Source organism: Molothrus aeneus, chromosome W (genome assembly GCF_037042795.1).
Source record: "Molothrus aeneus isolate 106 chromosome W, BPBGC_Maene_1.0, whole genome shotgun sequence".
NCBI lineage: Eukaryota > Metazoa > Chordata > Aves > Passeriformes > Icteridae > Molothrus > Molothrus aeneus.
The window spans coordinates 5789070-5816841 of NC_089679.1; the positions used below are offsets into that span (position 1 = coordinate 5789070).

The following is a 27772-nucleotide window of genomic DNA, read 5'->3' on the forward strand; positions in this document are numbered from 1 at the left end:
GAGCATCTCCGCCCCCTCCTTCTCCACTGACCTTGGTGTCACCATTTTGTTTTCCCTCACATGTTCTCATGTCCTGCTCTTCTCTGACTAGGAGCAAAAACCTTGTGACTTTGTTCTGATTTTCTTATTAAATATGTCATCATAGAGACATTACCAACCTCTCTCATTGGCCCAGTTTTGGCCAGCAGCATGTCCATCTTCAGAGCCATCAGCCATTGGCTCTACTGGACATGGTGGGAGCTTCCAGCAGCTTTTCACAGGAGACATCTTTTTGGCCCCCTTACAACCACAAATCAGGCTATGACAAACCAATACAGACATTTATCTTGACTTTGATAAAAGCTTTCTGTTCTCTTGGGAACGGTGCATACCAGAGGAATGACTACAGCCATAAACACCATGTGTGAATACTTTTCTTTTACCACCCAGAACACTGGGAGGTGTCGTGTTTGAGTGAATGGCTGATAAGGGCAGAAACATCTGCTCTAACGAATGCTTGGTGGTGTAGCTACTTTGTCTTTCCTTCTGCGCTTTCCCAAAACTTTCTCTAAAGTTTCCCATAGCAGAAACATATAAATACTGAAGTATGTGTGGATGCCATGGGACAGAGAGAGAGAAATGGCAAGCATTTCTCACAGCAGCTTGTGAGAAGTTTTAGGGAGCTGGAAAGATGTGATGACTTGTTGACTCTAAACAATTTGCAGGTGCTGTTTTTCTACTTTATTTTTCTGTTCTTCTCAAGGACAGTGTGTGAGAAAGATGTTTCTGTTAGTTAGCCAATAGAATAGAATCTATCGTACCACTATAAAAACCACACGTTTCTTTTGAATAAAGCCTTCTTTGCCTTTTCTACGATCCTGCCTCTCGCCTGGTTCTGCCCCGACCCCGGCTCACAAGTGACAAGTATGTGTAATAAAGATGGAACCTGCTAGAAGAAGCAGTGGTCTCTGTTTTTTTCCAAACTGCTGCAAAATGGTGCCCTCATTGGGACACAATCACTGAATCTCCAGTAGCAGCCACTGAGTTTGAATGGAGCTGTACATGGAGGGGATCCCTGACCTTTCATCTCTACTTGCTGGACCAGTATGATGCCAACACATAACAATGAGCTAGGCATTCATATTTCATTCATATTTCATATTTCAAATGAGAAGAAGATTTATTTAGAGATTTTACAGAGAATTTTGAAATAACAGGTATTTAAGACTCGGGCAGCTATGTTAGCTGCATTATTAGTAGGGTTGAATAACAATTGTAATGTATTGTCCCCCCACGGTTCCTACAATGGTAAAGTGTGGTAAGAAGTAGGAGCTAAGTTATAGGCACAGAAAAAACAAGGACAACCAATCACTGACAATATGTTATCTACATGGAAAACTGTGCATACTGCTCTAAAAACTTTGCAGCCTGCTGAGAAAGTTTGTGAGTGCCCTGTCACAGATATTTTAAATTTGGAGATTTCTTCTAGTGTTAGCAATGTTTATGCAGAAGTGCCCGCTGAACTGGGAAACGAATACTCTCAAGGGCCTGGCAGTCCTTTTGATCCTGTTCCTACTGATCCAGAGAAAAAAGCCTGATCTTTATCCTCCTTTAACTCCTGTAAAAGATTCAGTTGCTGCGTTTCCCACCACTGCTCAAGTGTTTGCTAATTCTTATCCTCTCCCCAGGATTCCTTTACCTGATTTACTGCTGCAGTCTCATTAACCTCCAACATTATTAGAGAAATATAGTAAAGAAGCCCTAAAAAGGGGAGATATTTGTCGCGGTGAGGGAAACTTGGACGCTCAATATGAGTGCTTAGCAAGCTTCGTTTATTGAAGAGAGCATCAGACTTTTATGCACAACAAGTAATAAGCTCATACATATTCTGCAAGCTAAGCAATCTATTGGCTATACTATGATATCAGCTCTTCCTCATACCTTAGGGGTTACATCTTTCTTTTCTCATGTCTCTCTCACTACTTGTTATTGTACTACAGCTATGCTCAAGGACACAGTGTTTTGCAGGTACAGGGACCCAGATTAGCTGCATCCTCCCGATTCTTGGTCCAGAACGTGGCCCCTGTCACTTAGCCATTCCTCCACAATTCCCCTGTTTTCTTTTTGCACAAGCAATGTTTGATTAAATGCAGCAGATATCATCCTTTGCACCATATTTTGTAAGCATATGCAAAAGCAAGGCAAAATTAATACTACCAACAAAGCTATAATGCCTACTATAATGCCAGCCTTAACAATAGAGCGCAGCCATGATCCCAGGCCTAAAGATTTGAGCCATCCATCAATACCAAAGCCCGATTCTACCTGTAGGTTTCTGGTTAACCTCCGCAACTCAGAGAGCTGGGAATGGATGGACTGCAAATGGTCAGAAAGGTTCATGCAACACATGTCTTCAAATTCTTCACAACCATGGCCTTGTGCAAGCAAAAGAAAATCAATTGCAGCTCTATTTTGAAGCGTTGCATGGCGAATAGAATCAACATCAAGCAAAAGGCTAGAAAGCGCCATAGAAGTGGCATTGGTTTGCTTCGCAAGCCAGCATCCCAACTTATTTAGGGTGGCATGGGTACCTGCTGCTGCCACCCCTGGAGCCAGAAAGCTACTGACTGAGCTATCCGGGCTGCAGGGCTCCCATACTATGCATCTGATCATTGACGGCACGTAGATCATGCAGGAGCCAATATTTTCCAGATTTCTTTTTGATCACAAAAATAGGAGTATTCCAAGGACTAACAGATAACCAGAGATGTCCATGGTCAAACTGCTCCTGTACCAGCTTGTGTGCCTGAATGAGACTTTCCCCTTTTAAAGGCCATTGCCCAACCCACACCGGGTCCTCTGTTTTCCATCGGAGTGGGATCGGGAAAGTCCATGCAATGGCCGTCCCTATAAAGGGAGATCTGTGGTAAGGACCATTCCCAACTGTGTCAACACATCGCAGCCCAGCAAGGCGTGGACACCCTCAGGGAGCGGTATTACAGAAACTGTACAGGTGACAGTCTTTCCCTCTATAATAATTTTCAGCAGAGGGGATTTCTGTGCAAGTGTGAGTCCTCCTACTCCTGCTACTGTGGCATTTGCCGCCTGGGTGGGCCACTGGGGTGGACATTTCTGCATCCCTATGATGCTGACGTCTGCACCAGTGTCTAGGAGCGCAACCAGGGTGATGGTTTGACCCTGATACTGGACGTCAATATGTTTTTTAGGACGATGTTTTAAGTCCACTGTTAACAATGCCATTGTTCCTGTGGAACCAAAACTACCTTCACCACGTTGCTGCTTGCCAAGTGGTACAGTCCCTCTGGTTAATTGGGGCAAAGGGATTAATTGAGCAATTCGCGATCCAGCCAGAATAAACAATAGTGGGAATAATGTTTGTGCCATTATTTGTATTTCACCTGTATAATCAGCATCAATTAGTCCAACAAGAATAGTAAGTTCCAACATGCTGGCAGACGAGCGTCCAATCAACAAAGCTCCCATGGTTTGTCCGCTGGCTGTAGCAGGGCCCTTAAGCCCCGTTGGGATATGCTGTAGTTTGCAGTCTATTAAGGTGCAGTCTATTGAGGTTGCCAGGTCCAACCCGAGGCTTCTGCTGGTTGTGGGGTGGAGGGAGGAGGCGCTTGTTCTGGGAAGGCGCTTGGGCTCTGGGCCGCCACTTGTGTCAGAGCGGGGCGACCCCTCCCGCTGGGCTTCCTGTTTCCTGAGACGTGCTGGCAGGCTGACTCACAGTGTGTATCGGACTTGCAGCGCCGGCACCACACAGCTCCCATTGTACAATCCCGGTGCATATGGCCAGCAGTTCCACAGCGGAAGCATCGGAATCGTGATGGTCCTTTTCTTTGAAGCCAATTTACTGATGCTTGCAAGGGGGCAAGGGCAGCCAACACCTGACTCTGCGTCGCCTGCGCCCGCTCCCTGAAATTACTTCCCAAATCTCTTACTGCTTCCACTAACATAGCCTGCGGCCCCACCGGCACTTGAGCCATTCGTTCTAAAGCCTCCTCAACAGTCCAGGTACCAGGGAGTGTGACAAGTGTACCCCTAGTGGTGGGATTGCAATTTTGTAGGGCACATTGCTTTAGTAGTGCTCTGTGCATATATTCAGGGACCCCTGCTGTCTGAATAGCATTCGCCACTCTGTCAATAAACAACCCAAATGGCTCTTCTCTTCCTTGTTTAATTCCCATGTGTGAGGGAATACCCCCTGGAGATTTCACCCTATCGAGCCCCACCCGGGCTAATCTCATAGCCTCCCTCAGCTTCTCGGGCCCGATTAGTGCTTGCGCCTCCGTTCTTAGGTATGCCCCTATCTCCATAAGTTCCTCTAAAGTAACTCCATATAGCGGATCCCCTGGCTGTCTCAGGGTAGCCACAGACTCTTGGCATGCAGCCTGCCAGTGAGCGTTAAACAACAACTGTTGATGCTGGGTAAGCACTAGCCTCATGAGGCTTTTAATATCCGATGGCAACAGTATGTTTCCTCCCCACAAATAATTGAGCATCTGACGAGTTGGTTCTCCGTGGATACCACACTCACTTACAGTGGCACGGAGCTGTGCTAGCCACTTCCAATCTAAGGTAGTGATAGTTGCTTGCAAGCCTCCGGCAGGATTTGGTGCATAAACCACCGGACAAGCCACCTCAAGCAAGGCATCAGCAGCCGCTCGGTCGCCTGCAACTATCACCTCTCCTGTAATCTCTCACCATGCCTTACGTCTTTCATTAGCAATTCGCACCACCTCGGGGTCAAGCATTTCCTTTGTTCTTTCCCTGCTGTCCTCTCCAGCCGGAGGGGGGGAGCAATCCCTCGCTGCCAGCGGAGGCGCAGAAGGAGCGGCTTGGGTGGCTGGTGCGAAGGCCGGCAGATACACTGTGGTAGTTGCTGGGGGCAGAGGATAAGAGGACGTAGACGCTGAGGCCCCGCTATTCTCACTAGGAACAGGCATTCCCAATCGGGCCGAGGCTGCCTGAGCAGCCTTCTGCTCCGCCTGGTACTGTTTTAGTGCATTAGCAACTATCCGCCAAGTTTTAGACAACTTTTTTGTAGTTTTACACTCATCTAACACAGCTTCCCACAACTTATCCCCAAACCTACGTCACTCTAACTCCTCAAAGACCTGATTGGAATCTGCAAAGCACCCTTTTGCAACTCCATATGCAAGCAATCCCGGGAGTTCTTTTCCCAGGTCAATACCCTGTAATCCCCGCTTTTGTAAAAAGCATTTAAAAAGGTCATACGGGCGCTTGTCTCTCCATTACCTTCTACCTTAGGGGTTACATCTTTCTTTTCTCATGTGTCTCTCACTACTTGTTATTGTACCACAGCTATGCTCAAGGACACAGTGTTTTGCAGGTACAGGGACCCAGATTAGCTGCATCCTCCCGATTCTTGGTCCAGAACGTGGCCCCTGTCACTTAGCCATTCCTCCACAGGTATTCCCATGTTATTGGCCATGCCTGTCAATTATCAGCCTAAGAAAGCCCCTCATATGTACAACCTCTGATGCTCCCCCTCATGTATTTTTAGATGAAATGTTTGCACCTTATGTACCCTCGCCAGAACCCTTGTCCCAGGGGCTGCCTGGTGGGTTGGGGGGGCTCCAGCAGCACTGCCACTTCCCTGCTCCACAGCCCTCTGTGACCCCTCCCCCCCCACTTCCCCTGTGGCTGCAGCAGCTTGGTCCAGGGCCCTGGCAGGGCACCTGGAGACAGCAGCAGCTATAGAGTCTTCACAGATTGAATCCAGTTAATGAGTTGATGTTAATATAGCTGTAATGCTCCTGCCCTGGATTTATAAACTTTTATATACTTTCTGTAAAGGAAAATTGGCAAATTTAGGTGTTAAGCTTTCTGAAAGCTGTTTATTTGTTGCGCTGGTCATGAAGGTCTAAAAGGCATTATATTCAAATTTACAGGAACAGCTTTTGTGTCAAAGACAGCTGAAAAAGTTTTCTGTATGTGACATTTTCTAAGTGACAGAGAAATAACCAACAACAAATCGGCATGTTTTCATGCCATTTCATAGTCAAAAAACTTTGTCTCATTTTGAGCTTCTAGGGAATGCTTAATTTGTCCCAACCTTAATGTCTTTATGAATGCAAACTCTTCATGTTAGATAATAGATTTTACTGAATCACACATACATTTTTTGCTTTTGTTAAAACTAGCTTTGTATTTTCAGTAGACTGTAGATTTTGACGTGACTGCTTATTAGAGAAATTCAAGGTTAGCTGTGTGGATGTAGTGTGTTTCTGCCTACAGATAACATTATATCATTGCTTGCTTTAACACTGTGTAGCAAGGTTTAAACTTTTCAAAAGAAATGCTGATTTATTGCATGATTAGTAAAACTTTTCAGGTAAGATGCATACTGCCTTTTCAAGAATTTTCATTTTAAAGTCTGATTGGACTGAATTAATACCGATTCTTTGCTCAGTTATAATGATGTTAGTTGTTACCATGAAAATTAGAAACCTGTATACCTGGAAAAATATTTGCAAGTCAGAACCCTCAGAGCAACATTTATCACTATGTGGCTAATGTTTTAGTTTGTGGACTGGAAAGTTCATATTTGTAAGATACAGTACCCCCTTAGACAAATCAGTAGATCCCTCCTTGGAAATATTTTGGGTGGATATTAACAGAACAGCAATTAACTTTCAAACCTTGAGCTTTATCTGCAGCAGCTATTTGAGAATTAGATATAATTAGCACATGAAACTCCACTGCAAAGGCAAGCAGAACTGTGCTGGCTTTGCCTGTTCACTTGCTTTTTTACCCCACAGCTTTGATAAGCTAATTTTACTGAGAATCTTTTGCCATGTGGACACATGTGGCAGCATTTTGGATAGGTACACCTATTTAGTGATTCAAATGTAGTTATTCTTCCTTTCCACATATAAATTGAAATTGGACTTGATATCAAAATAGTGTAAGTACATTGATGGACCACAAGTGCTGTAAAAAGTAGCTCACTCCTTTAGAATCATCCATACCATGACTTTGTAGCTGTTTATATACAAGTGTCAGTCTTACAAACCCACTGACCCAACCGAGTTACATGTGAAAAACTCATGACAGTATTATATAACTAGGTCCTTGATGCTTTATCCTTAAATAATTATATCTCATTAGCTTTAATAGTCCAAGCTCAAATCTATTGTACAGGCAATCTCAAAAAGCTGTCTTAGCATCTACGAACTGAGCAGGTTTGAAGTGCAACTTGCCGAGATATACACTGTTGTCATTTTTCTGAGTGAAACTGCACTTAAAAAACCCTGGCAAAGTTATACTTACACTAGAAAAATTATGACTATGAATGAGTATTTTCAATAATATTTGCACTTACCATGAGCTATTATCAAAACTAAATTATGTAAAATCACAATGTATTTGCCATGCCTTTATAATCTCTTCAGTAAATCCATGTTGCTGGAATTTCATTTATGAATCAGTCCTTTACTTGCATATTGTTCATCGATGTTTAACTGTTGCATGACAAATTTTTGGTAGCTTTCTTGTAATGATGGAGTGAAAATGAGTTAAATTCTGTTGAATTTAACAGAAAAAAAATAACATTTTTCTGTAAAATCTGAAACTTTTAAAGGAACACTCCCAAGTCTGACTTTAGTTTTGTTAAATTTAAGTGATGGTAATTTGAAGTTCTGTTATGTTTAAGCTCTGTTATGTTTAGGTTTTATTAAATTTAAGTTCTGTTAAGTTTAATTTCTGTCAAGTTTCGGTGTTGTTAAGTTAAAGTGTTGGTCAATTTAAATTCTGTTATTTTAAGTTCTGTTAAATTTAAGTTCTATCAAGATTAATTTCTGTTCAGTTTCAGTAATGTTAACTTTAAGTTCTGTTAGGTGTACTTTGTTACGATTAAGTGACATGAAGTTTGAGTGATGTTAAGCTTAAGTTCTGTTGAAATATGCTTGTTTAAATTACAAGATACAGTTCTTTTGAGATAAAGTGGAATCTATCAGCGATTGAGAGACAGGGACATCTGAGTTTAGATCAGAAGCTGATTTTATTGCAAATACAAGGCGTTTATATAGGGTTTTACTTGTATGGAACTTATATAGGGTTATATTTTTTGTAACAATTTCCCATTGGTTACACATTCTTCACGACATCACGTCACCTGGTAACATTATCTTATCACAAAGTTTCACAACATGTTTCTTGGTCACTTCTTCCCCAGGGAGCATTTATCTGTGTTTGTCTCTCCCACTGTTTCTGCTTGATCAGGCCTAAGATATCAGGCTCCTTTATCAGTTCCATTGTACTCTCTGTTTTATTCCCCATAGCTCCCCCTTTCTGTTCAACCAAAAATACACTCTTAAGTGACTTGTCCATTAATTTTTGTACACATAGTAAAATAACCATAAAAATGCATAATATAATGCCTAATACATATAAGCCTATTTTAACTAAATTTCTTATCTATCCACCAAGTCTCCAATCCCCCAGAAGTCAGCCTAGCCAATAAAGTCCATCATCTACTTGCAGTTTGTTTACACCCTCTTTCAGGGCTTGAATGCTTGCATGTATTGATTTGGAGTGGTCAGACAGGTTCATACAATACATTCCATCAAATTCTTCACATCCATGTCTTTGGGCTAAGAGCAAAAAATCTATTGCTGCCCTATTTTGCAAAGTAGTGTGTCTAATAGAATTAACATCAGTTAAAAGTCCTGTTAATGCTAAGGACGTAGCATTAGTTTGTTTAGCTAGCCAACAACCTAATTTGTTAAGTAATCCTAAAGCTTTTCCTGCTGCTACATTAGGAGTAAAAAATTATTCCGCCCATCACTGTCCTTTAAACCAAAAATCAAACTGGCCATCACAATCTTTGTCAAAAGTATGTAAGTTTTGTTTAATTCTAGAGGGATATTTATGTTGAAAAATCATGGACATGTTTGGGGTTAAAAGGGATAATCGCCCAAGGCTACATGTTCCTCCTTTAATATGCCATGGGATGGCAGGCCAAGCCCTATCCCCACAAATTAAAATACCCCAGGAGGTAAAAGTAATGGAGCATTGGTTGAGTGAGAAATAATCCTGGATGTATAATTACACCAAGCACTCACATTTTTATACACAGGGTGATGAGGGGAAACAACCCAAGCCTTAGACTGATTTTTCCCAGAATAATTAAACCTTGTAAAGATCCATTTTCACCGAGCCCAGAGGTTCTAACTCTTGAGGCTCAAGGGAAAGATAAGGGGTCCATTGATCCCAGGCATCAGCATGATTGCTGTTTTGCAACATTGTATTCGCCTGAGTCAGGCAAGGCCAATTGTCTAAGGGCAGAGCAACAAGGCACGTTGAAAAAGGATTATCAGGGGAGGCAGTGGCCAAACACAATGTATCCTGTCCTGTAACATTTGCTAAGGTTACCCAAATATTTGGTTTTGGTTGGTTAACAGGCCGTGTCTGAGCACTAGAAACAATTCCCAGTGAACACCATAGTATTCAGGAAGTCATCATTTATCCTTATTCTCAGTAGCAATAAGCCACTGTTTCAGAGTAATTTCCAATTGTTCAGGTAGACCAAACTTATATCCTCACACTAATCATTGAATTTGTGCATTATTTCTGCTGCATTTCGTTGGATTACATTGACATCAAGCACCTTGTCTTTTATGAGATGTACAGTACCACAGTATCCCACATTAAACATATTTGCATTAAACCCAAACTTGATGATGCCTAGTATGACAAACTAAACAAGGGAAGGGGAGAAGTAGTCCTGCACTAAGTTCTCGCTCAAAGGCAGCAACTATTTGGCTAGGGTCTTGGTGTTCCCAGTCCAAAGCAAGAATAAACTCATGAAATGGGAATTGTGCACTGTATAGACCTCCTCGTAATGTATGAAGTTCTGGTTCTCTTAGATGGGACGACCTAACCCTGTAAACCTGGATACCTCTGGGTAATCCAAACCATTTTCCCGAGGACATAAGTCTGTTAGAGGTCAAATAGGTGCTGATGTGGTGGCAAGGTCTTGTTCATAAGGGTTCTCCTCCGATGTTGGTGTTAAAGGTGAATCTTCAGGTGATGCAGTCAAAAGTTCTTGAAACAGCTTCACATTCTTTGCTGGAATCCACTTGGGACCATTCTTTGTGGAGACACAAGCAAAACCTCTACCCCAGGTGACCAAAGGATAAGGCCCCAATATCTTACTGGATTCTGGATCCTTCACTAAAACCGGGAGTTTTTCCTTTTGTTGCAATTGTGTGTAGATATTCTCAGTTCAGCTGAAGAAAGAACAGAGATAATTTCTCGCAGGCTGAGCCTGGGAATCTTAGAGGAAAGAATTAAAACAGTTATTATGACTCTTTCTGTAACCATTGTTGATAGATATGGTTCTCCAGAGTGTGTTATTCATAGTTCACCAATAGTGTGAGATGTTTCTACTTTGAGAGCAATCAAGTATCACCTTAGCTAGTCACATTATAAAAAGACCCGCTACTTTCATTAAACGCTTTTGCCTTCTAATCCACCTGAAGACTGGAGTCTTCTTTCCGTCCCTGACTCAACAGCATCAATTGTGAATTACAATTAAAATGTCAAAAAATCGGTGGGTTGGGGTCCATCAAAGAACAATTCAAAAAGTTGAAAACATAAAGGGCTTTTTGCAGTCTCTTGGCAGGGGTGCCACCCACGGCTCTCCCTTTCTGTTGAACTAAGAGATGCTTGAGGGAGCCATGAGCCTGTTAAATGAAAGATTGGCCTGTTGGGGAATGAGGAATACCTGTTTTGTGCATAATTCCCCATAAGGAAAAAAAGGTAGGAACTTGATGGGAAGTATAAGCTGGGCCATTGTCTGTCTTTACTTCAGATGGGATACCAAGAGTTGCAAAAGCAGCTGTGAAGTGCCTACAGACATCTTTAGCTGTTTCCCCTGAATGGGCTGATGCATAAAGAGCACCAGAAAATGTATCAATAGAGAAATGAATGTATTTTAAACAGCGAAATTCAGAAAAATGGGTGACGTCTGACTGCCAGACTTGAAGGCTCTGAAGCCCAGCGAAATTCAGAAAAATGGGTGACGTCTGACTGCCAGACTTGAAGGCTCTGAAGCCCTCTTGGATTAACACCTCCTGCAACAGAGGGAAAAGAACACCTTTGGCAATCAGGACAAACAGCAGTGATTCCTGAAGCGTGGCCTTTAGTAATGCCAGTGTCAAATCAAAGCGGCAGCATTTTGGTGAAAAACAAATAGCTCAATTTAGCCTGTTTATGGTGGTTTTACATTAGAAGTACTTACAGAAGTGACTTTCTAAGAGAAGCTACTAGCAATTTTTTCTGTGTCTGGCAAAAAAAGACCAATCAGTAATTAGCTTTGAGAATTGACAATTTTTTAAACTATTAAGGAAATTGTACATGCTTCTGTGAAGACACATGTAAAAGACTAAAAAGCTCAGGAAGGTCTCTTTTCCTTCCAGTCTGAAAGCAGGTAACGAGGCCGGCCCAGCCCCTGTCTAGGCTGGGCTGGGCTGGGCAGCCCCTGCTGCAGGCCAGGTCCCTTCTCAGGGAGCTCGCTGGGCCCTATCGGCTGCCAGGCAGGGGGAGGGGAGGCTGGAGGGCCGAGGCCAGGCTGGCGTGAGAGACGGTCCGAAGTTTCCCTCCTTTGCCTCATGACCATTGCAAGGACAGAGACTAAGACCCTGAAGACCCTGATCGGAGTTCTGGCCTGGTTGAGGTGGATGCTTGCCAAGTGATTGTTTGCAGGTGTGCTTGCTGTGCCACCATGGTACACTGCTTCGAGCAGGGACTGGCAAGGACCGGCTCACTCTGTACACTTACACCTGTTTCATGATCCCCACTCATCACAATAGCCCATGAATTTCCCCACCTCTCAACCAGATGCCACCAGCTTTAGAGAAAGACTAACTTTCTGAGGTAACTTTGGTGATCCCCAAGGACGGAGATTGAAGCTCCCCCCCAAGGACTGAGACTGAGACCCTAAAAATTCTAACACAGGGGAGCTGGCCTGAAGGAAATGGGATGTCTGCCAAGTGTTGCCTTCAGATGTGTTCACTGGACCAAGACTGGTTTCCCATGGAAACCAGTCCTGAAACAATGGGTCCTGCTCACTGCTGGGACTGGTTTGCCCTGTTCAAAACTGGACTGTCTGGACTTGTTCTCAACGTAGTTGTTCTCCACTGTCCTGTACCTGTTCCCTCCTCTCCCAGTGGAAGACTATAAAAGACCCCTGAGTTAACCAAAGACTTTGAGATTCTCCCCGACGTGGCAAGACGGATCTATTGGCCAGACCACGGGGATCTCGTCTCTCTGCTGGTAGCTATCCCCCCCCCCCCCCGCCTTGTCTCTCTCTATCCTTTATCTCCTTTCTAATCCTTCTATTGCATTTGCTGTGGGCACTCAATAAAAGGTGCATTTGTTTAGATTAATACTGAAAGTCCCCTACTGTGTGTTTTTTGCACTCTGAGATCAGTAAAGCGAACCATCACGAGCCCCACTTGTACTAGCGGATTGTGACATTTAAATTGGCATAATGAACAGGATTTCTGTTAGACAGAAGAGGTGCAGGTTCTGTGTAGTCTGTAACAGGGCAAGGATGTTTCGCTCCAGACGCACCTAGCTCGCCACTCTGAAAGAGTGAGCAGTATCTAGAAAGCAAGGGGGGGTGACTCGAATTTCCCGCAAACTGCACTTGCCTAGGTGAAAAAAACATCCACACTCGTTTCAAGGCTCTGTCTTCAGAAATTCACAAAGGATCTCCTAGTGCAAAAGGCGAGACTGGGTTTTTTTTGGTTTTGTTGTGTGTATGAATTTTTGACTGCTTGGTGTAGCGAAGAGACATCCAGAAATTTATATTGAAGGAGTACCTCCCAAGCAGCTTCGGTCTGTTCACCCACACAGGGAAGTGAAGGGAGACACAGCAAAAGCTGTGTGGTTGTGTAACTTAAGTCTATACCTCCCTGTAGTGGTTTTCTGGTCCCTTCACAAAATGAGTGAAAACCTCAGCGCAAAAATTAAAGCTGAATTTTATGCTCTACTAGCTAAACATAATGACAAACCTTCTCCAGGAGGAGAAGAATGGGCACAGAGTAACTGGTTTAATTTGGAAAATGTTATTGATAGAGTATGTTCTTTGCAACATGAAGCAAAATTTAAACTGGGCAAAAATAAAACTATTTTCTGCTCAGTTTTGGGGGCTTGTCTTACAGCAGCTATAGAAACTTGCTTGAAGCGAAGAAGTGAAGAAAAAGCTATAATAGACTCCTTTCAAAACCTAGTTGAAATTTTGCAAAAACAATTAGATGAAGAAAGGAATGAGAATCGTTTATAACAGGCTGCCTTGAGAGATGAATATTTTAAGAATTCACAGAATGCTGATTCCTCAACAGAGGCGGAGGAAAAAGAAACTCCACATTAGTCAGATTTATCCCCATAAGGAACTTGAAGTAGTAAAAAATTGTGGGGAAAACTGCTGCCCTCATTTGAGACCCCTGGTCAAAACAGAATATAATTATATTAATGATGAAGATTTTGAACCACATATCACAACTAAAATACCATACAGTGCTACCAGATTTCTAAACTAAAGAAACAATATGGGCGGCTTCCACAAGAATCAGAGACAGAATATGTCTTCAGAGTGTCCTGTCGCAGACATCTTTTCACTAAAAACCCTTTCTTTAGGATTTTTCCTTCTGAGAAGCTAAGAGGCCTCAGAGACAGAATGTAAACAATGGTTATCTGCTGCTGTGGAATGCAACAGGTCCACCTGTGATTGGCCCATCTTGGATGTTTATAATTAATGGCCAATCAAGGACCGAGCTATCTCGGACAGAGTCCGAGAGAGCTGCCTTTGTTATCATTCTTTTCTTTTCTATTCTTAGCTTAGCCTTCTGAGGAACCTTTTCTTTCTTTTCTTTTTAGTATAGTTATAATGTAATATATATATATCATAAAATAATAAATCAAGCCTTCTGAACATGGAGTCAACATTCTTGTCTCTTCCCTCATCCAAGAACCCCTGTGACCACGGTCACAGTGTCCCTCACTGGTGGAGATCAAATTAAATTAACTGAACAGGAGGCCAGCGGATATTGGGGACATGGAGTTTTCTTAACAACAGGAGATAAGAATGAGACATGGTCCCTGACACAGCACACAGCTTTCTGGGCCGGGGGAATTAATCCTTTGGAAAGGGGAGACCCTTTAGCTATAGTTAGTACCCCTGACCAACTTTTGGAAAGTGTCCACAAAGCCACCTGCCTGCAAATGAGTCATGAAAAGAGATTGACTCCTAGTTTTGAATCCTCGATGCAATTTCCTGTGAAGCCTGAACTGATGACCCCTTTAATTCGAGGGCTTCCAGAATCACTTAAACCTACAGCAATTACTTTACAGAAAACCATAATGGCCTTGGGTCCTGTAGAGAGACTAGATAGATTCCTTGGTAACCCAACTGACCAAACTGGATCTACTAATCCTGGTTTCACTCCATACTCCGCCTCCTCACAGCCCCCAGATTTTCAGTCTAATTCACCTGCCAGTGGCCGTAAAGTTTGGACATAGAGTGAGGTTGTGGTAGATTTGATTAATTATAGTAGAAAATATGGACCTGTAAAAACCCTGAAGGGGAAATCAGAAAAAACAAAAGGTATTTGGTTTATCAGGGCTCCTCACAGTGAAAAATTAGAAAAGGGAAAACAGATCTCTAACCGTCAACCGTTGGTCGTTGTTGGGAGTAAGAAGAGGGGGTCCCCAGAGAGGTGATGGATGGTTTGCCCCTTGATAAATTACAGAAAATAGTATGTAATTGGCACTATCGAAAACCAAATTTATCAGTTCAACCCAGTGCACCCCTCTCTTCTCAGAATCCAGGCAGCAAGCCAAAACAAACCCTCTCCAATCCTCTCCCTCAGAATCTAGGATGTGAGCCAAAATAAACACAGAACCAGGGAAACTAGGTTCTCTGCCCCTTACAAGTGAGCGAAAGGATGGAGCATGGATGTGTTAGCGTTCAAAAACACATAATCACATAAGCGATTATATGCAGTGCTTTTTATTTAAGAGCTCTGGGAATCGGGGTAGTTTCCACCCAAATCTGATTCCGACCATGCATTCGAGGTGAACGTGTTTTATACTCTATCGTTATATAACTTTCATGTTAATTATTAAACTTATATTGTTCTGTTGTATACACAGATTTCAGCTAAACATAGTCCCCTTTAAATTTCCATCATAGTTACTCATGATTCTTCTTATGGTTATATAATAATTATATTTAATTACTAAACAATCACCACATCTAACAATTATATCTTTTATCATACTGCTTACGCAGGTGCAGTTGATCTGGGAAAACACAAAGCCTAATATTTTCAAAGACTATTTTTAACATTTTCCAGGGCTCCCCTATCATTCTCCCCCCTTTGAAAGCATTTTCACTTCACTGTAGGTGTAAATGTTTTCACTTGATACAGTCCTTTATTCCTCAATTGATACTTGGCGTTCTTCAAATCCAGGGATGATGTGGATGCCATCATGAACTGGAGAATCAGAAGATGGTGGGCGTGGATCTCGTGTCAGTGCCTTTATTATTTTCTGGTTCCAGGACGTTTTCTTCTTTATCTCTCCCTTTAAGATGCTGTAAACTAACCAATTGCTAAGAATACAATTAGTAAGATTATCACACTCTCAATGATAGATTTAATCCATGAACTCACATTCCGCCCTAACCCTTTAAAGATTTTTCCTAACCAGCTTGTAGTCAAGTCCTTTTGCTCTTCTTGTGCTTCACCCTCTATTTGTTTCAACTGATTGATGTCATATTCTACATCTGCAGTTACATTTGGGATATGAACGCAGCAATGATCAACTTGTCCCTTTAAAAATCCACATACTCCATGCTCTTTCAGGAGTAACAAATCTAAGGCTAATCGATTTTGTAAAGTCATTTTTGTGGTGGCTTGTAATTGTACGTTTAATTCTTTAAATCCTTCCCGGGTGACTCTTGCCAGTCTATCTACCTGACCTGTAAGTTTTTACAGCATCTCCCTACTGTAATAGTTTGCTATAGGACCAAGTAATGACTCTAGGCCTGTTGCCTTCTTGTGAAGGTCGCGATGACCTGGTTTCAGAGTCCAGCACTGCGATCTCCTCCTTGGGATCCCTCGTGGCCAATAACGGACGCTGACACCAATGTGGTGGACGGTTAAAGGCCTTTATTGAGGGGTCTCGAGGGTATTTATGGACTAAGGGGTTTCTCTACGTCAGACAGGGGTTTGGCTATACTTTCTAGGGTTAGTATGGAGTGGAAAGTTACTGGCATGCATAGGTTAGGGGGGCTACACGTCTGGCTACATTCCAAGGGTGATCCTTATCTATGGGGAGAGGGGTAGAAGGATTCCTGTAATTTTCCGTCACAGCCCGAAATCTTCCGAACGCCTGTCCCTATGCCTACTACATAGGCCTCACCCAAATTTTACTCCACTAGAGGGTTCTTGCCAAGTGTCATCTGGATTTTCATTGTCTAGAACTTCTCATCTTGCTCTTATCTGCAGAAGTTCATGTTATCCATTAAATGGGGACTTTTTCCAAATTGGACATAAGGTTGGAAGGTCTAAAGTAATTTCCTTTACTTTCCCGTCTACAGGCAGATGTGTTGTCCAGCTACCATCGCTTGCTACCCATACAAATTGTCCTGGACCTCGGACTGTAATTCTGGTACATCCTATGACTGCTTTATAATTCACTCTGCCTTGTTTATGTTTGATCCCTCTGCAAGCACAACCAATTTGTAGGGATATTGCCAGGGGTGGCATCTGTTTTATCTCTACATCATCCAAAGTGCAGTCATAAGTTTTGTTACATGCCCACCAACTTACTTTGTCTGCCCTCGTTCTGCTACTAGTGGCAGTGTTCGTTACTGCTGGATCTGTTTCATTCTCGGGGCCTTCCCACTTAATACACCAAGGGGTGTTTGCCATATATTGGAATCTTTGAAGAATACTCACAGACCACGCACTGTCCCAAGGCTCTATCTGATCTTTCTGATCCTTGGCCTCACACTTCCATACCAGAGTGGTTTCTGTAACATTTTCTATAATCTTTTTATAGTGTGGCAAATAGCATTGCCATTGTGTGATGCCTCCTGATTCTCCCATAGGGGTTCCTAGTATGCCATCACTTAGAATACAGTCTTTCTGGCTCATGGGTCTCATCCATGTTCCTATTTTCTCCCAAGTTTCCTTGACTACTTGCCTTGATTCAGGTACCTGTTTACATGCAATTGTTTTATTCTTTTGTATTTCAGGTAGTTTTGATGTTATGATTCCCCAATTTACTGGGTCTCCTGCTGCCTTTGGTATTGGAAGACAGGCAGTTATTCTACTGGTGTTTTGCATTTTGGCAAAGTCTTTGACTAATCCGATCATTACATTCTCAGCACGAATGGCATTAGAAACCTTTATCACCTGTGTTTCTGATTGTACCTCTCGCTTCAATCTAGAATGAAGAGTAGTTAGTTGATCATTTTGCATTCCACATCCCAAAGACATTAATGACCATAACGTCAGCACAATTACTGATAGCATTCTCAAAGAATTAAACACATCTTATCTGCAGCCTTGGGGTTCCACAGTTTACACAGTCCGTGATTCAGGATATATTTTCTTCAATCGGGTGTAATGAATCCAGGGGTCCACGCCAGCTACTTTGACTGCTGTAAAGGTGGTCAGTAGTACCCGATGGGGTCCACTCCACTTTTCTTTCAGCGGTTCTTCGTTCCAGTTCTTGATGTACACCTCGTCTCCTGGATATATGTTATGAACTGGATTCTCGAGAGTTAGTGGTCTATTCCACACAAGGATGCTCCGGAGCCGAGCTAAAGTTTTCCCGAGAGACAGAACATAATTATACACTTCCTGCTTTCCTGTGACGTGTACATTATGGTTAGGCTCAGGAGATTCATATGGTTTCCCATACAATATCTCATAAGGACTGACTGACATCCCACTCCTAGGCTTTATCCGAATTCTCAACAGTGCTGTTGGCAAAGCCTGGGGGCATTGCAATTTGGCTTCTTGGCATATTTTACTGATTTGCCTTTTTAGTGTCTGATTCATCCTCTCTACCCGTCCACTCGACTGCGGTCTCCATGGTGTGCGGAGGTCCCCGGTTATCCCCAGCAATCTACTTACCTCTCTTACCACTGTAGCTATGAAATGGGGCCCCCTATCTGATGATACCCCTAGGGGTACCCTGAATCTGGGAATAATCTCCTGTAGTAACCACTTAACTGTTTCCTTTGCTTGGTTCGTGCGACAGGGAAGGGCTTCTGGCCACCCAGAAAATGTGTCAACCCCCACTAAAAGGTATATGTATCCTCGAGTTCATGGCAGTTCTACAAAATCTACCTGCTGATAGTCTCCTGGCACTATTCCTATTTGAATTCTTCCTAGCTGTGCTTGTCGCCTAGCCACTGGGGTGTTTTTCAAGCAGATATCCCATTTTGACATTACTGATTTTGCCATTGTTAACATCCCTACTGAAATTAAACTTTGCTTTAGCAATTTTATCAATGCCTCTGCTCCCCAGTGACATTCATTATGTTTAATTTGTAGAACTTCTCTCATTATCAAGGGGGGTACCACTATTTGTCCTTGTGCAGTCACATACCATCCCTCTGAATTCTTTTGTGCATTTAGCAAATGTGCCAGTCTCTCATCTTCTACTGAATATTTTGGTTCTGGAGGCAAATTGAATTGGGATACATTAAGCTTTAAAGGTATCAATGCCATTGTTGTTTGCATCTGTCGAGCAACCTGTTGGACTGCCCAGTCTGCCTTTTGATTTCCCTCACAGATTTTGGAGTTCCCTGATTGGTGTGCTTTACAGTGTATAATTGCCACTTGTTCAGGTTTTTGTACTGCTTTTATCAATTGCAGGACTGCATGCTGATGTTTAATGTGCGTACCTCAAGAAGATAGTAATCCTCTTTCTTTCCACAGTGCTCCATGTACATGCACCACTCCAAAAGCATATTTTGAGTCAGTCCAGATATTTACCTTTTTCCCTTCACTCAATTCTAGTGCCCTGGTTAAAGCAACCAGTTCTGCCTTCTGGGCAGATGTATTTGGTGGTAATGCCTTTGCCTCTACTACTGTACTGACTGTGGTTACCATATATCCAGCGTATCTGGTTCCGTTTTCCACAAAGCTGCTCCCATCTGTAAATAGCTCCCACTCTGGCTGCTCTAGTGGCACGTCTTTCAGGTCTTCTCTTGCTGAATAGGTGTACTCTATTACCTCTACACAGTCATGCTCTAATGGGCCTTCTTCAGTTGTGGTACCTAGGAACAAAGCTGGATTCAAAAGCTTAGTTGTTTTTAATGTGACATCATCCTGTTCAGTCAGGACTCCCTGGAATTTCATCATCCTGCTTGGGGATAGCCAATGGCCCCCCTTCTGTTCTAAGAAAGTGGTTACCATGTGTGGTACATAGACATCTGTGCGCCTTCCCATAGTGAGCTTCCTGGCTTCTTGTATCAGCATCACAGTGGCTGTGACTGCCCACAGACATGAAGGCCGCCTGGCACTTATGTTATCAAGTTTTTTGGAAAAGTAGCCCACCGGCCTTTTCCAGCTTCCCAGACGTTGGGTCAGGACTCCTAGTGCTAGGCGCAGTCTTTCATGTACAAACAGCTGAAAATCCTTAGACAGATCAGGTAACCCTAATCCTGGAGCAGTTGTCAGTGCTTCCTTTAATTTTAGGAAGGCTTCTTTCTGTGGTTTGCCCCAGGTGAATGGCTGCGTCTTCTGAGCTTCATACAAGGGCTTCACAATCAGTCCATAGTCCATGATCCACAGGCAACACCATCCTGCCATCCCGAGGAAGACTTGCAGCTCATGTAAATTCTGGGGCTCTGGAATAGCACAAATACCTTGGATACTGTTAGTACCTAGTTTTCGTTGCCCTTCTGAAATTTCACATCCCAGGTAGATCACAGTCCATTGGGCAATTTGTGCCTTTCCTCTGGATACTTTGTAACCTCCCATTCCCAGGGAATTTAAAATCTCAATGGTTACCTTTATGCAGGTTGCTTTTTCTCCTGTAGCTATTAGTATATCATCAACATACTGCAACAACAGGTGCTGGTCTCTGGGTACTTGCCCATTTTCGGTCCAAATCTCCAGCTCCTTTGCCAGTTGGTTTCCGAATAGGGTCGGCGAGTTCTTATATCGTGTCTAGGTGAGCTGGGTCTTTCTCCCATTCCCTGGGTTTTCCCACTCACAGGCAAACAGTTTCCTACTTTCTTTGTCAAGGGGGATGCAGAAAAAGGCATCTTTTAAATCAATTACAGAAAACCACTTATATATCTCCTTTACGGATGTTAGCAATGTGTAAGGATTTGTTAGCACTTGATAAATGTCCTTTGTTATCTTATTTATTGCTCTCAAATCTTGCACTAATCTATATTCACCATTTGGCTTCTTTACTGGAAATATTGGTGTATTAAATTCTGATTCACATTCTTCTAAAATTCGGTATTTCAAGAATTTCTCAATAATCTTTACTATTCCTTGCCATGCTTCTGGTTTTATGGGATACTGTTTGACTTGTACAGCCCTCGCCCCTTCTTTTAACTCTACATGCACTGGTTGTGCCAATTTAGATTTCCCTGGTATATCTGTCTCCCATTCAGAGGGAATCACTGCATCTTCTACCTCCCTAGGGATAGAGGGAACAGGTTTTTCTTTGATCATTAATATCTGTCCCATCTTTGATTCAGGTATTTTCGTTATATGCTCTCTATTTTCAAAGGTTATTACCGCATCAAGTTTCACTTGCAAATCTCTCCCTAAAAGCATAATTGGACACTCAGGTACATATAGGAATTCATGTGTTATAACTTTGTTTCCAAAACACACATCTAGGGGTTGCAAGAATGGCCGTTTTTCCTCTTTCCCTGTAGCGCTGACTACTGTTGTTTCCTTGTCCCCAATTTGTCCTTGCAAATCATTCAATACCAAGTATGTAGCTCCTGTATCTATTAGAAATTTGACCTCTTTAGGTCCTAATTGTATATTTATAACGGGTTCCTTAACTTGTTCTACCGGTTCTATGTCTAGTCAGCTGGTATACTCCCCCAGGACCATCTCCTTGGTAACCTGCTGGAACTGATCGTCCTGGTGAAACTGGTTATTCAAGCTTGGACAATCTCGCCTCCAATGCCCCTCCCACTTGCAATATGCACATTGATTTAGGCTTAACCTTTGTGTGACTGGTCTCCTACCTCGACCATTCCTGTTACGTCCCTTGAAATTTGGGTTCCCTTTTCCTTGTATTACTGCCAACAGATTCTGCTGCTGCCTTTTACTAGCTTCTCTTTCGCGATTGTTATATACCTTCCAAGCAACTTCAAGTAGCTTATCAAATTCCTTAGTTCTTCCCCTTCTAATTTTTGCAATTTTCTACAAATATCGTCCTGTGACTGGCCCAAGAATATGAGAGCGAGCTGAACCTTTGCTTGTTCTGTGTCCATTTGGAGATCTGTATATTTTCTTGCTACCTCCTTAAGCCTCTCCAAAAACGCAGTGGGAGATTCCTTCTTTTCCTGCCAAACTTCATATAGTTTAGACCAATTTATAGTTTTGGGCACAGCATTCTGAACTCCTATTTGGATCCACTCTGGATATTTCCGTAATTTCCTCATATTGCAAAATAAATTAGGGTCCCATTTTGGATCCTCACTTGGGAAATTTTCATCTAAATTCCCTGTTACGAGCCCGTTTCTGATATCCTCTCTTACCCTTTCTTTGGCTGCCTTAAGTACCATCTCTTTCTCAGTATAATCCATCAAAGTATCTAATATTACTTGTATGTCATCCCAGTCAGGATTTTGAGATTTTATAACAATTTTTACTACTCATACCATTTTATCAGGATTTTCTCTATAAGTTCCGGCTGATTGTTTCCAAATAACTAAATCTGCAGGAGAGAAAGGCACTTTTATAAATACGGGCCCTTCCACTCCTACACCTTGTCGCAAGGGGGCAATTACAGCCCGTTTTTGTCTGCCTTTGTCTTTTCTATCCACAACTGGGGCAAGGTTAGACCGACTCCTGGTTCTGTGGGCTACCGGGGTCTTTGATTCTCTCTCTCTCCTTTCATATCACAGTTAGGTTTTGCTCATCTTCCAAGGAAGAGGGATCAGGGGATGATGGGAGAGGAGGATAAAGAGGGAAAGGTGTACTAGACGAGACAGGTTCAGGACTGGGTGGGTTAGGAGCAGGCAGTGGGATAGGGACAGATGGAACAGGTGGGATAGGGTTAGGTTCTCTTTCTCTTGTTCCAATTGGAGCTATCTCAAAATCAATATCTGTATAATTTTCCCTACTCAGGCTTTCTTTCAACGCCAGGTGTTCTAAACAACGTTCCTCACAAACCCCACACTTATTGCTTGCAGATGTTTCAACCATCATTAATTCACATTCATCCTGCTATTCTGGCTTTACCCATAAATAGAAAAACAAATCAACATACGGGACCTCATCGCATTTTCCTTCTTGTCTACAAAACAACATTAACTGCGAAATAGTGTTATATTGCAAAGTACCGTATTTTGGCCATTTTTCACCATTCTCCAAGGCATATTCTGGCCACCATGTATTACAATAATCAATCAACTTAGCTTTACATAATTCTTCCCCAAAATTACCCTGTTTCCAATGTGCTAATAAGCACCCCAAAGGAGAACGTTGCAGGATAGAGGTGTTGCTGCCCAAAATCCCTTTCAGTTTCTCCATTCCAAATATACCACAAATGCCGAACCCACAACGCTTTCGCGATTGTCTTATGAACGGCACCTAGGCTTGTACCAGCAGGAATTCCTTTAGCCCAACCAAGCGTAGCTTTCACTGCGTCTTATTGGCAGGCACCCAAACCAAAGTAAAAAGCACCTTACCTTTCTGTCGGGGACGTTGCGAGCAGCAGAAGCGGTCGCGGCCAATCGAGCTCCCCGAGAATCCATCGGTGACGGCTGGAGTGTGGTCGAGTCGCGAAACTCACTTCAGCAGCACCCGCAGGGTCCCATCTGGGGTCGCCAAAATGTTAGCGTTCAAAAACACATAATCACATAAGCGATTATATGCAGTGCTTTTTATTTAAGAGCTTTGGGAATTGGGGTAGTTTTCCACCCAAATCTGATTCCGACCATGCATTCGAGGTGAATGTGTTTTATACTCTATCGTTATATAACTTTCATGTTAATTATTAAACTTATATTGTTCTATTGTATACACAGATTTCAGCTAAACATAGCCCCCTGTAAATTTCCATCATAGTTTCTCATGATTCTTCTTATGGGTATATAATAATTATATTTAATTACTAAACAATCACCACATCTAACAATTATATCTTTTATCATACTACTTACGCAGGTCCAGTGATCTGAGAAAACACAAAGCCTAATATTTTCAAAGACTATTTTTAACATTTCCCAGGGCTCTACTATCAGATGTATTTGAGAATGCTCACTAAAAATAAATCAGGAGATGTATTGATCACAGCTATCATGGGCCCCAAACGGGCACCTTTAACCTTTCTGGTTGACACTGGGGCACAAATCTCTGCACTAACAACAAAGGCTGCCCAGAAGTGTGGAATTGTTCCAACAAAGAAACAATATTGTGTTCTTAATGCTTTAGGAACTACTGAATCTATGAATGTGGCTTTAGTAAAACTCATGCTCCTTGGAGAGGAGAATCAATTAGTTGTCAAAATGGTAATTGGGGATATTCCAAACAATTTATTAGGGATGGATGTTCTTGCTGGGAGGCAGTGGGAAGATTCTGAGGGATTCCTGTGGTCATTTGGCATGCCACGTCTTAACATTAGACTGCTCCAAGCTGCACCCTCCCTACCATTTAGCAAAATTACTAATGTAAAACAATACCCTCTTCCCTCTGGCACCAAAGAGGGCATCAAACCAGTTATACAGGACTTGCGAGACCAAGGAGTTATAATTAATACTTATTCTCCTTTCAACTCACCAGTGTGGCCAGTTCGAAAACCCAATGGGAAGTGGAGGTTGACAGTAGACTTTCGCAGGCTTAATGCAAACACAGACCCTCTTACGTCAGCAGTTCCAAATTTAGCTGAATTAATAACATCAATTCAAGAAAAGGCTCACTCAATCATGGCAACTATAGATTTAAAAGACATGTTTTTTATGATACCTATACAGCCAGAAGATATGGACCGCTTTGCCTTCATGTGGGAAGGACAGCAATACACTTTCACTAGGCTTCCCCAAGGTTACAAACACTCACCCACTTTGGCCCACCACGCTTTAGCCCAAGAATTAGAAAAGATACCCAAACCTGACAATGTAGCTGTTTATCAATACATTGATGATATCCTTGTGGGAGGAGATGAAATCTAAGTCGTGGAAGATATCCAACAAAAAATAATCTCCCATTTAGAAAGTCTTGATTTGCAAATTCCCCCAGAGAAAATTCAAAAAGCCTCTCAGGAAGTAAAGTTTTTGGGAATTTGGTGGAAAGGAGGTATGACATGTGTTGTAGTGTGTTTTTATACTTTGTAATACTTTGAAGTAGTTTTGTTTTGTATCCCCGTACTTTTCCCAAATGGTTTATCCCAGATTGTACCCCCCTCCCTTTACCTGGGTAATCCCTCTCCCTGGCTGACATCATCCCCAAACCCCCACCCTGGCTCTCTGTCAATCACTCAGCATCCCATCCCCTCCATCTAGAAGCTTTGGTCCTGGACGTCAAGTGATTAGCCAGAGGCTAGGGGTCAGCCCCCCCAAGCCTTGCCCCATACGCTGTCCTAAATGTCTATCCCCCAGTACCCATCCCTTAGGGTTACTTATTGGTTAGTAAAATGTTATCTACTTTTTGGTTTCCACCTCCCTTTAAATGCAACCTTGGCACATCTCCTGGGGCTCTCAGCAGAAGGCCCCCTGAGGTGTAGGAGCTCCCCAGAGCCCCAGAATAAAACCTTGGATTAACCCCTGATAAGAGTCGGCCCTTTATCTTCTACCGATGTCTCTGGTGTCTCTTCTGCTGCAAAGGCGACCAGCCTAGGTGCCCTCAGTATCCTCGGGGCATAAGAGAGTGTCTCCCCACTGTTGGCCATGTCAGGGCTGCCCCCCCTCTGTCTGCCAACTCAGGACTGGCCGAGGGTTCCTGAGAGGCTCCCCAGAGGGACAGAGACAGATTGGCGACCAATGTGTAGCTCTGAGACCATCCCCAGAACTCACGGACGGGGCTCGGACATTCTTTCAGACTGTTCACCAAAGCCTTTGGCCGGCAAGTTACCTCAGTAAGAACACACTCAGTTTTAATGAGTTGCTTTTCTGTGGACGAGACTGGTAGCTCTTGAAGCACCCTCAAGAGTCAGTTTCAGGTGGAAGTCATCATCCCAGGACCCCCCTTTTTCCTGTCCTACAGCTGGATTGGTAAGTACCTTTTTCTTGTTTCTCCCCTCTTCAGGAGGGGGGTGTTTCCCTGCCTTTGTTTTTAGGCTCGCTGTGGGAGCCAAGGTATTTTTTTCTCTATTTTTGGCAGGCTGCCAGCTGCAGGCATTTGTTTCTTTTCTTCACCCCCCCCCCCCCCACCTGGGCTGTTGTGGTGTGATGTAGTAGCCTGTCTCAGTTATCCCAGTTCCTTCCCCTCCCTCACCCCCTGCTGAGTGCTGTCTATCAATCTTGGCATTCCAGAAAGGGCGTCGTATGATTGGCGAAGTTCAAAAGATGCCTCTCAGCCCTGGGGACATTGGGCCACCCAGGTGTCATTTGTCCCCTGAGACTCCCCCCCTTACCTGGCTGCTGGGATCCCTACCCCTTCCCTCCCCCTCTCCCCAGGGTTAAAAGACACAGCAACCACGTGGTTTGGTAGTTCTGTTAGAGCTGTTGCTGGATTCAGAGGCCTGTGTGCCAGGAATAAATTTCTGGATCAAAACCCTCTAGCAGAACTGACTCCTTTCCTTCACCTCACCTTAAAGCTTCTCCGCCAGAGGTAAACCTGAGCTCCTGCATGCCTGGACTTGTCCCAAGTGCCCAGCTGCAGCATCCAGCTAGCCAAAGGTGTCTCTGAGGTGAAACAACCACAGCTGCCACCTTTGATCAAGCAGCAAGGGCCAGATGAGCCCAGGCACGTTCCATCCGGCTATATTGGTATTTAATTCCTATATTTTGGCACCCAACATGAGGCAGCTCAATCCTGCAGCCCTGAGAAGACATCCCGGAACCTCAGAACCTCGGAAAGACTTTAAGGTAGCTTAGTGTCCACTGGCAGAGCTTTGACAGCATAGCTCTCCAGCAGAGACTTTGGGACTTATCCCACAGAAGCCTCGTTCTGTGCCTCTGGAAAGTGCAGCTCTTTTCTGGTGAGCAAATTTTCCAGAGGAGAATAGGGAAGCCCCTCTTGCCCTGGAGGAGTCCTATTCAGGTGAAGAGAAGACTCTGCCAGACCACGCCACCAACAGCATTGATTTGGGGTGAGTATATCTGCTCTCAGCGCGGTGCGAGTCGGCTCCGGTTTCAGGTTTGCTGCGCGGTGCGGGCGGGGGAGACTTTTTCTATCCCCCGGTGTGGCATGGCGAGTTTCGATTCTGTGCCGCTGCCGGCGGCACTTTTAAAAGCAGTTCGAGCAGCTGCGTTGTGAAGGGCTAAAAGTCTGCATGTTTTCACTTCTTAACCGCGGTTTTTGGAAATCGGTAGCTGATTTGGTTTTGTTTTCGGTCAGTGGGAGATTGTACTGTGCCTTTTACATCTAAAATGGGTTCTAAGTTAAGCACAGCACAAAAAGGAGTGTATTATCAGATTGTTGGAATTTTAGTTAGTGGAAATGTAATGTTCTCTAAAGGAAAATTGAAACGGTTTATAAGGTGGCTTTTTCTCCACTTACCACAAATTTCTCCTGAAGAAGTCCACAATATTCAATTCTGGGACAAAGTAGGGCATGAATTGATAACCTTGGGAAAGTCTGGGAATACGTCTCCAGCTGAATTCATGTTCTGGAGTTTACAAGTTCGAGCAGCCTTGCTCAAACAAAGGGAAATGGAGAAAAAGCCAAATAACAAGGAATGTACTTCTGCTCTTCCTGTTTCTCCCCCCCCAGCTCTGAACCCTGTACCCCAAAACCTGGTATTTTAAAGAGAGCAGACTCTGCTCATGCCCAGGGAAGCCGGCTCCCTGAGCACCTTAAAATGCCTGAGTTCCTTTGTCCACAAGGACCTGGCCAGACCGCGTGGAACCTTTCCCAAAACCCTGCATCCCTTGCTCTGAAACCCAGAGCATATGTTAGCTTTTCAGAGAGCAGTGACCCCCAAAATGGCTCCCAGTCCCCAGGGGGCCAAGAAAATGGAGGATGCCACGTGGAACCATGCCATACCTGGTCTCCTTCTTCCCATGATTCCCCTAAGCATCCCAAAATTCCTTCCCCATCCCCCACCCCTCCCGATCCTCGTGACACCTTCCCCCCCCCCCCCCCCCACCTTACCTGCTGTACCCTCAGCTCCGCCCCTCTACTCCTCCCAGGGGGCGTCTGCTGATGGGATGTCACCAGGCATCCCTGCCCTCTGCCAATCCCCTGTCCCCGCCCCCAGTTCCCACGGTGTCCCCGCCCCCTCCCCGGGTTCCCACGGTGGGGGCATGCCCACTGCTTGTCCCCACAGCTGTACCTATGATCCCAATGCTTCCGATTCAAAGGATACAGGGCAGGGAACCTCAGACCCAATACAGGGTCCCACTTTGTCA

The 27772-nt window shown here is 43.6% G+C and overlaps 1 pseudogene; it reads left to right on the forward strand.

Moving 5' to 3' along the window:
* The window catches only part of LOC136568504 (uncharacterized), a 34491-nt pseudogene that overhangs the window by 4128 nt on the left and 2591 nt on the right, over nt 1–27772 (forward strand).